This window comes from Cervus elaphus, chromosome 5 (genome assembly GCF_910594005.1).
Source record: "Cervus elaphus chromosome 5, mCerEla1.1, whole genome shotgun sequence".
Taxonomy (NCBI): domain Eukaryota; kingdom Metazoa; phylum Chordata; class Mammalia; order Artiodactyla; family Cervidae; genus Cervus; species Cervus elaphus.
The window spans coordinates 78054821-78067127 of NC_057819.1; the positions used below are offsets into that span (position 1 = coordinate 78054821).

General features: G+C 40.9%; 1 long non-coding RNA gene across 1 annotated transcript; it reads right to left on the minus strand.

The window, feature by feature from the left end:
• Window positions 1-2678: 2678 nt before the first annotated feature.
• On the minus strand, window positions 2679-4106 carry LOC122693511. The gene is made up of 3 exons (XR_006340930.1): window positions 4000-4106; window positions 3156-3250; window positions 2679-2694 (listed from the first exon to the last, which is right to left on the minus strand). It is a non-coding gene; the product is annotated as an uncharacterized LOC122693511 (long non-coding RNA).
• Between the last annotated feature and the right edge of the window lie 8201 nt (window positions 4107-12307).

A 12307-nucleotide genomic window follows, 5' to 3' on the forward strand; every position in this document is an offset into this window, starting at 1 on the left:
CACAATTGCACTAGTAAAGTAATGCTCAAAATTCTCCAAGCCTGGCTTCAGCAATACGTGAACCGTGAACTTCCAGATGTTCAAGCTGGATTTAGAAAAGGCAGAGGAACCAGAGATCAAATTGCCAGCATCCACTGGATCATCCAAAAAGCAAGAGAGTTCCAAAAAAACATCTACTTCTGCTTTATTGACTATGTCAAAGCCTTTATGTGGATCACAACAACTGTGGAAAATTCTGAAAGAGATGGAAATACCAGACCACCTGACCTGCCTCCTGGGAAATCTGTATGCAGGTCAGGAAGCAACAGTTAGAACTGAACATGGAACAATAGACTAGTTCCAAATCAGGAAAGGAGTACATCAAGGCTGTATATTGTCACCCTGCTTATTTAACTTATATGCAGAGTACATGATGGGAAATGCCGGGCTGGATGAAGCACAAACTGGAATCAAGATTGCCAGGAGAAATATCAACAACCTCATATATGCAGATGACACCACCTTTATGGCAGAAAGCAGAGAAGAACTAAAGAGCCTCTTGAAAGTGAAAGAGAAGACTGAAAAGTTGGCCTAAAACTCAACATTCAGAGAACTAAGATCAGGGCATCTGGTCCCATCACTTCATGGCAAATAGATGGGGAAACAATGGGAATAGTGAGAGACTTTATTTTGGGGGCTCCAAAATCACTGCAGATGGTGACTGCAGCCATGAAATTAAAAGACACTTGCTCCTTGGAAAAAAAAGCTATGACCAACCTAGACAGCATATTAAAAAGCAGAGACATTACTTTGCCAACAAAGGTCCATCTTGTCAAAGCTATGGTTTTTCCAGTGGTCATGTATGGATGTGAGAGTTGGACCATAAAGAAAGCTGAGCGCCGAAAAATTGATGCTTTTGAACTCTGGTGTTGGAGAAGACTCTTGAGAGTCCCTTGGACTGCGAGGAGATCCAAACCAGTCTATCCTAAAGGAGATCAGTCCTGGGTGTTCATTGGAAGGACTGATGCTGAAGCTGAAACTCCAGTACTTTGACCACCTGATGCAAAGAACCAACTCATTGGAAAAGACCCTGATGCTGGGAAAGATTGAAGGTGGGAGAAGGAGGCAACAGAGGATGAGACAGTTGGATGGCATCACGACTTAATGGACATGAGTTTAAGCAAGCTCCAGGAGTTGGTGATGGACAGGGAAGCCTGGCATGCTAAAGTCCTTGGGGTTGCAAAGAGTCGGACACAACTGAGTGACTGAACTGAACTGAACAAGAATAGGGGGACTTCCCAAGTGGTGCTATTTGGGAAAAGAACTCACCTGCCAATGCAGGAAGCATAAGAATGAGTGTTCGATCCCTGGGTTAGGAAGATCCCCTGGGGCAGGGCATGGCAATTCACTCCAGCATTCTTGTCTGGAGAATCCCATGGACAGAGGAGCCTGTCAGGCTATAGTCCATCAGGTCACTAAAAATAGGACACGACTGAAGCAACTTGGTACACAAGCAAGAATAGGATTAGTGAGATAGAAACTTTAACTTAAAAGAAAAATCAGAAGTAAAAAGAAATTTGTCAGTTTCACATTTATTCATTTTCTATGGTGGGTACATAGGTGTAATATTATTCTCCATGTTCTTTTCTATTTTATTTTTTCCCAAAATTAAAAAAAAAAATGTTATTTGAAGTCTGATATCTCAGAACATTATGAGAGTTATAAAACAGCTATAAAGCAGCTAGTGACAGAAATAATAAAGCTACATAAAAAAGCAGAAGAAAAAATATGAGTCAGCTGTGATTTCTGTAATTACACTGATTGAATTTTGTGGTTATTTGGGGAAAGGAGATTCCATTCCCATATGTAACAGTGTCACAAAACAGCAGCTTGAGGTTTCAGGGGCACCTTGCTTTTTGATAGCTATGTCTTTTAAAGGGCTTTTGGGAATAACTTTTCTAAGACTCATTCCAACTCCTAAAACTTTCGATCAAATTACATACAAGCAGAACCCCCTGAACTTCACAGTCACCCTGCCCTGTCACCTTCAGGATATGGAAATCTTTGCCATTGATGTGTATAGCACTTCATAAACCAGGAGATAGCAAATTGTGAGACATCTAGCAATAAGCCCCTATGATGTGGCATTTATTGCATTGAGCATGTTGTAGACATTATTTCATTAAATTCTCACTGCAGTACTGTGAGGTACATGTTATCATACCCATGTTACAGACGACAAAATGGATTCTGGGAGGTTAAGATCCGTAGCCAAAAAGACTGGCCCAGCATGTCTCTGAGCCCCCAAAAGCACAGCACAGACAACAGCTCCTGCTCCTTCTCCTGCTAACAGGGAGAGTGTGCACGGTTAGGCAAGAGCAAAATGAATTATTTTAGAGGTCAGAGGGCAATTATTTGTGTCTTAAGTAGTGGGAGCGAGTTTACCAAAAAGTAGAATGCAAATTGCCTTAGGGTCCCTGATAGTGTTATTTCCATTGTTAATTACTATAGGTATTTCCCATGTCTGAAGCAGCTCTAACGTTGACCAGAATCTAAGCAGAGACTGCTGTCTTGATTGATTTTGCCTTCTGCTCCCAAAGTCTCCCAGCCCCAGAGCTCACCCCACCAGGCCCGGGCATGCACCTGTCATTTCAGCTCAGCTTTTGTAACCGGTCACCAGGTAACTTCCTCAGAGCTTCCCTCGTGGCTCAGTGCCTGCAACGCAGGAGACCTGGGATTGATCCCTAGGTTGGGAAGATCCCCTGGAGAAGGAAATGGCAACCCACTCCAGCCTTCTTGCCTGGAGAATTCCATGGACAGAGGAGCCTGGCAGGCTACAACCATAGGGTCACACAGACTTGGACACAACTGAAGCGACTTACCACACACACAAGCACAAGGTAACTAGTGGAAGGCAGAGAGATGATTTGAGCTCCAGTCTCTCAATACTCCAAAACCCATGGTCTTTCTTGCATACCAACTAACTCTCCTGCTTAAGCGCCCCCCCCCCAAACAAAAAAGAATGTTCATTAGCATTTGCCTGTAGTGAAACTTTAAGAAATAAATTTGGGGGATTAAACATGAACCTGCTCCCTTCTATCTCATTCTGAGTTCTCTGCGGGATGCTCAGAATTCAAGGGACTTCTGAAACAACAGATAGGCAAGAAACAGCTCACCTCAGCTTTCCCAGCTTCTGCATTTGCCTTGCTTGACTGCCTTGCTGGACGGAAGCAACTGGCCCTTTGGGTTGAATTTAACTGATGCTCATTTTCTAAAAAAATTTTTTAAAAAGACAGAGGGGAAAGCGTGACATGGGAGCTTAAGGTAGCCAGGTATGAAGGTTGCATTCCCATTAGTCCTCTAAGACTTTTTTTATAGAGAAAAGGGCATTAACTGAAATTGGAGTCCTTAAGTGATTCCAGGCATGCTGCCTGAGTTTGGGGTTCCAAATACTACAAGGAAGCTTTTGCTACTAAGTTTGTCAATTAATTCCTTGCACCCAAAGGGGATTTGAGAGAAGATTAAGCCATATGCTACTGATTGGTTAACACTTAACTCAGCAATATGTTGTTTAGAAAGTAAGATTTGGTGGGTGCAAAAGAAAAAGGCAGAAAGAAACCTTGAAGTGCCTTTTTAATACCATTAAGGATTTATTTGCTTCATAGTAGTAAAGTAGAGATTTATTCCCAAACGTAATTCAAGTCTAATCTCCCTTAACACCTTAACAGTAAGGTGAAGTCAGCAACAGCTGGGTTTCAGCTGACTGCTCAGCATGAGCTTGGAAGATCAGGAGATTAGCACAGGTTTCTGCTCTGAGGATTCTGATAACTCCACCAGCCTTCAGAGAATCTGTAAAACAGGAGCTTAAGGGCAGGGCTCATGATATTACATCTATCACTCATTTTCTCCAGGGTTTTCTTCCCCCACCAGTTCTTGGTGGGAGTTAGTTTATGTCATCTGCTGTTCCCAACTGCTAAGGGTAAACTGTTGGGCAAAAGTCAAGATAGAGAAGAAACTTACCAGTATGTTCAATAACATGACTCGAGAATTCGGCGCTGGCATCATCCCCACCATTTTCCTCTCCTTCACTTCACTCCTGCCCCGTCCCCTCACATTCCTAGTAATTCTCAAGTTTCTGAAGTCCTTGAGAGGAGCTGTAGACAAAGAGTGCTTTGACTGTAAGAGATCGTGTCAAGGAAAGAAGCCCTGTATTTCTTCATATAATGAAGCCTAAAATTTCTAGGATAAGAAGTTTTTTTGTTTTTTGTTTTTTTATGTGGCAGACACTATAATGGGCACCATTTAGGAAGATCATGGCTCTGTTGTCTGCCAAGTTTCTGGAGGCTGACTTTTAAGGGGGCAGGGTCACATGCCACAGACTTTTCTCTAAATTTATTTATATCCTCTCTTTATAAACAAGAGGTTCTGAGGTGGCCTCAGACACACATACAAGAGAGTGAGATTAAAATACATGGATGGAATACTGGGACCATAGCAATGATGTCGATTCTCCCTGAATCCCCCATTAAAGCTGATACAGCAACTAAAGTCTCAAAGCAAAACTCACACAGACAACACCCATGACAGCACGATATAACAGACGTATTACCACAAACCCCAAAATACAAGGGTGGGGAATGACCACTAAGAGCCAAAAGGCCCTTGTCGTCTCAGCATCTGTGTGGGAGGAAGCCACACCTGAGAACAGGGGACCTCAAAATTGTCAACAGAAATGCACTAGACAGCACATGTCACAGTCGACTGAGGACAGGAGCCAATCCTGGGAGGAGTTTGAACACTTCCTTATAGCCAGCAGGTACAAGAAATCTGTGCTGAAAAATATGCCCCTAAGAACTCTGAAAACAATAAACTCCCCTTCCTGGACAAACGCCTTCGCTGAGGAGAAGTTGCTAGAAGGAAAATCCCTCCTGGACAGGGCAGGGATGAGGGGCACAGGGACAAGGAGATACCAGTTGGGGCAGGAGTTACCAAGAGGCAGCTCTCAGAATGACCTCGAGGAAAAGAATTGAAAGAGCTCAAGCACAGGAAACCAGAATGAATACTTCAACCCAACCCTTTCCCCTAAACATTCAGGAAAACTAGTTTCACATAAAAATGAGCAGCCAAAAAGGATGGAGGTAATATGACCTACAAAATTCTCATAGGGAAACCCCCATGGTGTAGCAGTAATGAATCCACCTGCCATGCAGGAGATGCAGGAGACATGGGTTCAATCCCTGGGTTGGGAAGGTCCCCTGGAGGAGGAAATGGCAACCCACTCCAGTATTCTTGCCTGAAATAGGCCATGGACAGAGGAACCTGGCGGGCTATAGTTCATGGAGTCCCAAAGAGCTGAAAATGACTGGATGACAGCACATGCAATATGACCTACAAAGCTCTCATAAGCAAAACAGAGGACAAACTAATACACTACAAATAAAGAAAATACACCAGAAAGATGTATCCACAACACAAATAAAAAATGGTGACCTACTTCCTCAAGTAAGCTAAAAGGTACATGAAAGTGATATAAGACAGAGTACCACATAGAAAGGTAAAATAAGAGGACAGAACTCAAGAAAAATTTAAAATGCTAAAAATCATTTAGAAGTGAAGACTGACTAAACTAGAAGAAACCCAGAAGAGAATAAATATAAGGCAATGAAAGTTGGAAAAGAAAAAGAAAGTAACAGTAAAAACATGAAAAACCGAAAAAAACTAAAAGAAATTGTTTTAGAAGAACTTTCTACTGCTATGTATCAAATATGCCCCAAACCTACAGCCATATAATATCCCTCTTGGTTTCTGAAAGTCAGACAAACATCAGTGGAAGAGATTATCCCTGCTCCATGATGTCTGAGGCCTCAGCTGGAAGATACGGGGCTGGGATCATCTAAACCTTTGTTCTTTCATGTTCCTGGCAGTCAGTGCGGTTATTTTTGAGAGCCTGGCTGGATCTCTTGGCCAGAATACTATAATGTAGCTTCTCCAGGTGGCCTGGGCCCCCCGCAGCCTGAGGGCAGGGTCCCAAAGGCAAGTAACCCAAGAAACAGCCAGGAGGAGGCTATAGTCTCCTCATGACCTAGACTCAGAGGTCATACAGTATCACTTCTTTTTCATCCATTGGTATTGGTAGTTTCAAAGCATGATCCAGCTTCAAGAAGAGGGAGCAGAGACTCACTTCTCGATGGAACTGTGTCAGCTGTAATGTGAGGAGAGCATTTGGGTGGAGGAAGCATGTGTGTACCACCTTTGGACAAATACAATCTGATGCAAAACTTCTAATAGAATCCCTGAGGCAGTGAACCAAAGCAATGGAGCAGAACAAATATACCAACTTTAACCAAATAAAACTTTCCTATAAGATTTAACTAAAAGAAAAAAAAAAAAAGAGTTGACATTATATTCTGTAAGGGTACACAATCTACTTGGGAAAATCAACCCAGAAGGACCCAAACTGAGATTTATTCTAGTAAAGCTACAGGACTGTTGCGAAAAAGAAGAGAAAAAAAAATCCTTTGGATATCCATGCAGACCAACCAATTCACTTATAAGGAAAATAAAGGTGTCATCATATTTTTGCACAGGTGCATCATTCCAGATAACAATGGGATAATATGTTACGTTACTAAGGGAAATAAAATCTGAGCCGAGAATTTTACACACCAGCAAACTGACTTTTAAGTATAAAACCCACAGATAAACTATTATGAGCATGCAAGGATTTGAGGACTACATAGTTCCTTTGTGCCTTTCCTGAGAAATTACTAGAGAGTAATACATTCTAAATGATCCAAGAGACAGTGACATAAAGACTGGTGAACTAGTAGAGTTCCAGAACAGATAGTCTGTGAGACTCAGGTAATGGCTGTGCGATTGTCAGTTTATTGTACAAGTAATCACAGTGTTCACTGATGGAAATATCACTCAAAAAGTCAGCTTTTATGCTACCAAATATGAAATGAGACCTATGATCTGCCCTTGAACTTTGTGGCCTGAAAAGAATATGAAAATCTAGCAACGAGAGCACGTGGTCTTTATTGCAGTTATGACTGATTTGTATTGTATGATTAAGATTCTAAAGCCAATATTTATCTACTTTATTAGGCTCTCTAATTAAAACAATAGGTGCTTTTATAGGTATCCTGAGATTTTCAAATTGTACGGGTCATAGTGTGCTGTGCTGAGTCACTTCAGTCATGCCTGACCCTGTGCAAGCCCACAGACTGCAGCCCACCAGGCTCCTCTGTCCACGGGATTCTCCAGGCAAGAGTACTGGACTGGGTTGCTGTGCCCTCCTCCAGGGGATGTTCCCGATCCAGGGATCGAACCTGCATCTTTTACATCTAACCTGCATTGACAGGTGGGGTCTTTACCACTAGCACCACCTGGGAAGCCCTAGGTCATAGTATGACTTCTTAATGTTGTGCTGAGTTCTTGTCAATAGACTCAAATTGACAAAAATAACTAATTAGTGCTACTAAAAGACAGTAACACAACAGTGTTTCTCTCTTTTTTAATTGACTCTCAATAAAATTTTACTTTCATTATCCTTAGTTGGAATATACAAAGATATTCCTCATTTCTTCAAATTATCCCAAAATTATAATAAAAAGGTATAATTATGCATATTTTAAGTATCCTGAAAATATGCATTAATATATTTTAAAAGGAAAATGTCTGAGATGTTTGTAACAAAATGCTCGATTTTAATTTATAAGCAACAAGATCAGTTAAGATGTCTATTTAAGTTAATAAAATTTTCAGATTTTGTATAAGAAAGAAAACAGGTTTTGTCCTGGCTGTTCCTTCTGTCTTGCTTACTCTCCCCTCAGACATCCACATGGTTCGCTTCCCCTTCTCCTTCAAGTCTTGGCTCCCTCTAAGCTGACGTCTCAGACCACCCTACTAAAAACTGAGTACTCCATCCCCTCTCTGCTTAATTGTCTTTGTGCTGTCTCTCACTCTAATATAACATACGCATGTCTGCTTTGTTCACTGCTATCTCCCCAGTGCTTAGAAATGTGCCTGGCATATAAAAAACACTCAATAAATATATTTCCATAAAGGAAACAAATAGACAATGGATCAAGGAAGGTTGAGATGATCCTTATGACCAAAGGTTAAAGGTCATATTGCAAAGCATATTTTGCCTTCAAAGTCTTAGGACCCTATTCAAAAACTAGAAATCATTTTCTCACCCTTGTTAAAAAGATGAGGGAACTAAGATTCAAAAATGCTCTATTACTCACGCTGCAAGTAGGACACTTACCAGGAGTCAGGCTTCGGGTACCAAATTCAGTGCTCTTGTCCCTGTATCAGTTATGCTAAGTTGCTTCAGTCCAATCAGTGGAGTGAGCATTAAAAAAACCAGCTTCAGGTAAGCAGTGCAAATAAAATACCTTTGAGGAAAAGAAAAAATAGGAAGAGGGTATATAATATAACCCAGTGCTTCTCCAGTAGGGCAGTTTTGCCCCCAAGGGAGAATTTGGCAATGACGGGAGATATTCTTGTTGTCACAAATGGGAGAGTACCACTGGCATCTAGTGGGAAGAGGACTGGGGTGCTGCTGAACATTCATTGAAGCATAAGACAGCACCCACAACAAAGAATTATCTGGTTCTAAATGTCAATAGCGTTGAGGTTGAAAAACTCTGATAACCGAAGGTTTCCTTAGTCTTTTGCACATCAAGCAAGACTAATGCACCATGAAAATCAGTAGTAAGGGATAGAACAATTCTTATCGCATTACCTAAAATCATTTAGCCCATTGTTTTAGTTTTAAACATTATTATTTAAAACAATGTACTTTGCTTACATATAAAACCCTTTAATTGTCATTTAATTACCCTTCAATTCTTTTGCTTGTGATTAACTCATTAAATGTCTTACTAAGTAAAAACAACACAAGCAAATGAGCTAATTAGTGGCTAATTGTCAGTTACTAAAGATTACTACAAATGACTTACAAATGGCTAGCTTCTTTACTACTACTGGGAACTGCAATTGCTAACCTTAAGTAATTGACTTCAACTTATATTTCAGGGTGTATACGTAAACTGCATGACAGAGCTGAGGCAAGAAGCTTCCATCCTTTCTTGGGGAAAGAATACATTAGCAAAAGGATTATTGGTATTCACGACCACATGCCTCCATCCTGCAGCAGAGCCTGGACTGAGGAGTGGCATACTGGAGTCAAAACAAGCAGACCCCAGAAGCACTGAACTAAGGAGGCATGGAGATGGCGGTTTTCCAGCACTGGGATGTTAGTAGGGAAGCTGAAACTTAGATCAGAGATCAGGAGTCAGAGTCCTACAACCCCATAAGATAGGTTTTATTATGGTAAACTGGTTCATTTACTGTTATTCCTTTTTTTCAGGTGGAGAAACTGGGTGCAGAGGAGTTCAGCCACTCACCCAAAGACACATAGTAAGCAAACAGGGATTCATACACCAATCTAGCCCCAGAAGTTGTTCTCTTTATCGCTAGGAAATGATGTCTTCTTCCTACTACACTGTCAACTCAGTACAGAGCCTGCCCCTGCAGAATGAAGTAGATGAGCTTGTCAAAGAGGTGAGTTGAGTAGAATGTGTAATCTCCAAGAGTGGCCAGTTACATAGGTACCCTGGCCTCAGAAACCAAGCCATTGACTAGATCTTAAATCAGATAGATACTTTGGAGTCAGACAGATCTGGGTTTGGATTTTTACTCTGCAGATTACTCTTAGTGTCACTTCTGCTAAGATATTTAATCACTCTCAACCTCAGCTTTCTCATCTCTAAAATGGGAGTAATGTTTATCCTAAAAGTGCTAGGACTAAATAAAATCATATAAAATGATTACACTAGGACCCGGCATATAGTAGGTGTTCCCTTCACTTTTATTGCTATAGCAAATAGTGATCTTGAAAGCATTCTGTTATAATTTTTTTATTTTTGTGTTAAAAGGCAATGTGCTGTACCCTATAAGTCAAAGGTAACACAAGAGAAGTTTCTTGTTTATACATCATAGAAGTTTTTCTTTACAGTTCATAGTTGCCTGGAGTGGGGGTATTTATAATTAAGGGAGTGGCCAAAAAAGTGACAAAGAAAATTAAGAGAACTTTTTTATGGCATTTTTTATGGAAGCTGATCTACTACTTACTATGGGCACCAAGAAATGGGCCATAAACTCTTTTGTTCTTTCATCACCCAACATTTACTGAATACCTCCTGGCTGCTAGAGGCTAATTTATTCACTAGAAATATGTGTATGTGTGTGCTCAGTTGTGTCTGACTCTTCACAACACCACAGACTGTAGCCCACCAGGCTTCTCTGTCCATGGGATTTTCCAGGTAAAAATACTGGAGTCGGTTGCCATTTCCTACTTCCCAGCCCAGGGATCAAACCCATGTCTCTTGCATCTCCAGCATTGGCAAGTGGATTCTTTACCACTGTGCCACCTGGAAAGCCCATGAAATATAGAAAATCTTAAAAGGAAATAATTTAAGGAGGAAACAATGACTTTTTCTCCATTCCACAAATACTTATGAAGCACTAAATATAAAAAGGCAGAAGACACTGTCAAGATGCCTGCCTCTCCTGGAATTTAGCAAGTTATGTGACATGTTACAACAGGGAGATGGGATACAAAGCACAGATACACAATACTGTCTTCAGATAGGGGATGTAATGGGAGCGTCCCAGCAAAATATCTCTGATCTGAAAGGTGAAGTATGAATAAATGCTTCCTGAGACCCAGAGGCAGCAGAGCACTGTGGTCCTAAGCATGTGGTGAGTCCCAGATCTGACTCTTCCTGTAACCTCAGGCAAGTTCTTTAATTGCTCTATGCTCCAGGTCCCTCCTTTAGAAAGTAAGGATAATAAGAGTACCTACTCGTGCTGTTGCTGAATGTACTAAACGCCTTAATAAATGCAAGCCCCTCAGAATTCTATCTGGCTCTAATAAATGCAAACCCCTCAGAATTCTATCTGGCTCATAATTAAGTGCCCAACAAAGTTGGCTGTCATTTCTCATCCTTGCAGTTTCAGCTCAAACAAGAAGTGAACGGCATGTGCAGAAAGTCAAGGGCATGAGAACGGGAACCATTTGGGGACTGCACATTGATTGATTGGACCGGAGCAGAGCATCCCTCTGGGAGACCAGATCACGCAGAAGGAGCCTGGCTCCAGTGTTGACTAATCTGGATTTCATCATGATGGTTATGGGTTTTGGGAGCCACTGAAGGATTTTTAAGCATGGGAGTGATTGGATCTAAATTCTATTTCAACAAGATGACTCTGTGAACAATGTGGAAAGCAGGTGGGCCAGAGGCAGAACTGGTTGCAAAGGAATCAGTTACAGGGCTATTGCAGTACTTTTCCAGATGAAAATGTCAAGAGTCCTGACCTAGGGCAGAGCAGTGAAGATGAACAACCTTCTCCTAGGTGAAGCAGGCAGGTTGAAACTCTTATTTCGACCTCCTAAAAGATTTATCTTAAATCTCTTATTCATATATTGGGGTTCAAGGTGTAAGAAGAAAAGTGTTTATGCATTTTTTTTTAGGGCTTGGACAACAATGTGGCTTTTCTTTCTTTCTCCTCCTATTCCTCAACAGATAATTTCTTTCCTGAACAGTCTCAAGGTTGATGCATTCCAAGTGCTTGTAGACTTAGAAAGATGGCAGAAGAATCACTGGTTTCCATAGGCAGGCAGCAGTCTCCTCCTACACAGGACCCCCGAGTGGAATGCCAGAGAAAGACATCCTTTGATTTAAATCGCTTAGTGTGCTATATTACCAAATCTACCTCCCATGCATTATAACACCTCCATGTACTGTATTTCATGACAAGAAGTGGGAGGAAATTTACTCTTAATCTCATCCATTTCGCTGAATTAAATCATGCACTTCTGAAATATGCATCTTAAATTACTAAGAATTTGGATTAGTGTCATTTCCATAAAATGTGCTAATAATAAGTTATATGATTTCCCATTTCAGAGAAAGAACTAATTCATCAAGGCTAACTGAGCTGCTTTAGAACCTCCTAAAAAGTGCAGATGAATGTGATTTCAGAATCATTTATTGTTAATGTGCAGAGCTAAATTTGTTGGCAAAATTCCTCTGGTGTTCTTAGTGAATGATTCCAGGTGCAGTTATTAAGGTCAAATACTACAGTGTCACTGGTGAGAATTTTTGTGTAAAAACTAAGGGAGGATTACATGTTTCTTAATAGAGAGTCTCCTAATAAACTATGTCCCACCTGCAGCTCTTAAGGCAAGGTTCATCTCAATAAAAATGTGTGCTTATCAAGGTTTCAATTGTAGACTTAAGAAAATCACAATAGG